Consider the following 2627-nt stretch of genomic DNA (forward strand, 5'->3'; position numbering starts at 1 on the left):
GAAAATTTAAATGGTGGCTGAATGATTAAATGTCCCAAAAGAATGCTTAAATTTTAATCTTTTAATATAATTAAATGATTAAATTAAGCATTTGAATAAATTAAAAGACTAAAATTTAAGCATGCTTTAATAATTGATAAACCATTTAAATTTACTACATCAATATTTTTCATTAAATGAGACTAAGGTGTTGAGATTAAAGAATAAAAAATGTATAAAGAGGCTATAAGCCGAAATTTCATGTAAAATTAGAGAACCAAGCATATACTTTAATCTTGTAAATTTGTGCAAACTGCGGGATTGTTTTGAAGTGTCAGGCCAAAATACAAACATCCAAAACGATTCTGACATTAATATTAGTTAGTTGACTAAGTCAATTATCAATTTTTCTTAATTAAAACATAATTACAAAATAAAACGGTGATGCAGGAAAGGGTCGCTCAAAATTGACTTTTCAACAAATTAAACAAGAGTGGCAGGAACGAAGAAGATAAAGATGAAAACAAGAACAAAACTATAATTCTCTTTAATTATTTACACGTACATAATAATCAATGTATCAGCGGCCGGAGGAGGCAAATGGTTCCGTGAAAGTCAAATAAGCAATAGAAGCATGGCTAATAGGAAAATTAGAGGATAATAAAGAACATGCTCGACGGGACCAGCCACCTAAATTTCTGGACTTGATTAAATCCAACAAGTTGTCAGGCAACTGAGAATCTCCATCTAAGAATTCCACAATACTAGATAACGTAGGCCTAGCTGAAACAATAGGATGTGAACATAGCAAGCCAAGTTTGAGAACCAATTCAGCTTCATCCACTTCATATGCATCCCCCAATCTGCTATCAACTGCTTCACAAATGTCTCCTTGATCCCAACAATCCATAACCCATTCCATCAGCAAAACTTTCTCCGGTGAGGTCTGAGTTTCAACCGGCCTTCTTCCACAAGCAATCTCCAATAACAACACCCCAAATGAATATATATCGGTATATGTGTTTGATTTTCCTCTTTGCACAATTTCTGGGTCCATATAGCCTGGAGTTCCTGCTACAAGAGATGTTTGAGGATCATTTCCATGGTCACATAACTTAGCCAGACCAAAATCTCCGAGTCTAGCATTCATGTTGTTGTCCATTAGTATATTGGCTGGCTTGATGTCTCTGTGGATAACAACTTGAACCCATTGGTGATGAAGATATAAGAGTGCAGAAGCCACATCTTTGATGATCTTGAACCTTTGTTTCCAGTCGAGTGTGTTGTTGTTGGGCAGGCGGTAAAGGAACTTGTCTAGACTTCCATTAGGCATATAGTCATAAACTAAGAATAGTTCTTTTCCTCTTCTACAATAGCCAAGAAGTCTCACCAAGTTTGGATGCCTGAGACGGCCGATAGTTGAGATTTCTGCCACAAATTCTCTCATCCCTTGTTTTGAATCATGAGAAATTCTTTTCACTGCAATTTGAACATTGGACAATGGGAGAATTCCCCTGTATACTCTTCCAAAACCTCCTCTTCCAAGAAGTTGGCTCTCTCTAAACCCTCTTGTTGCAACGAACAAGTCCTTGTAGGTAAACCTATGAGGCCCATACAAGACTTGCCATTCTTCAACAACTTGAATGAATTTTCTCCTCCGTACAATCAAAAGCACACCATAAATAATCAAGACTAGAAGGATAACTGCACTTGCTGATGATGATAATATAATTATCAACATTTTCTTGTCTCCTTTCCTCCGACCCTTTCATTTGGATCTAAAATTACTCCAGGAATGTCAGGAAGGCGAGAAAGTTTAATCTCCTCAGCTTGACCATTCATCCTGAAACTCCAACCCAATATATAATGAGATGAATTTGACCCGGTAGAGGATGTGAATCCAACATACATAAACTCAAAGAAATAAGCAGAAAGATCTCTTTTCAGTGTGACAAGAGGGGTCTCAGGTTTAGGCATGTTTATTGGATGAATTGTAATACTGAGTTTCTGATCTGTACTATTATATTCAACCCAAACCTGAAACGGTTCTCCACTCGTAAGATCTATCTGTCTGAAAAGACCATGATCAGTATAGTAACCTGCAGAAGATTTATTGACGGAGTCCAACCCATTAATATCAATCCCGAGATGGTTATCATCCATATCACCAAATTGAAAATCCTGGTCAGTGTCAAGCTCTATTGCCACAATATGATCGGAACTTTCACCATTGGAGGTGGCGTTGAACAGGCCAAGATATTGGTTTGGCTGAGCTCCAGGAATACCCTTGGTAGGCGAGATAGCGAAGGCGAGTCCATGGCCGAGAAATTGAGGATCGGTGGCTACTATTGCAAAGATAAAAGTGGTGGAGAAAGAGACGACAGGAGTAGTATTGGAATTCTTGAATGGAAGAGGAAGATTGTAAAAGACTTGCCCGGCTTCACTTAGGCCACCATCGGCATATATTACACTTGCTGACATGTTGGAATCTTCGAGTTCTTGATTACTGCCTGCTCCCAACTTGAAGTATCCATCAAACAAGAATTCGACATCACTTGTGTTCTTGTTGTTCTGAATATGCTATGTTCAGGGACAAATACAGCAAGAAAATGGTGATAGACATGGTGGGATTCCTTGAAACTTTGGAA

At 37.9% G+C, this 2627-nt stretch overlaps 1 pseudogene; it reads right to left on the bottom strand.

Moving 5' to 3' along the window:
• Nucleotides 1–503: 503 nt before the first annotated feature.
• LOC114747151 (L-type lectin-domain containing receptor kinase V.9-like) lies at nt 504–2602 on the bottom strand (annotated as a pseudogene).
• Between the last annotated feature and the right edge of the window lie 25 nt (nt 2603–2627).

The sequence above is a fragment of the Neltuma alba genome, unplaced genomic scaffold, assembly GCF_004799145.2.
Source record: "Neltuma alba isolate B1F8T4 unplaced genomic scaffold, ASM479914v2 tig00005225_pilon, whole genome shotgun sequence".
Classification (NCBI taxonomy): domain Eukaryota; kingdom Viridiplantae; phylum Streptophyta; class Magnoliopsida; order Fabales; family Fabaceae; genus Neltuma; species Neltuma alba.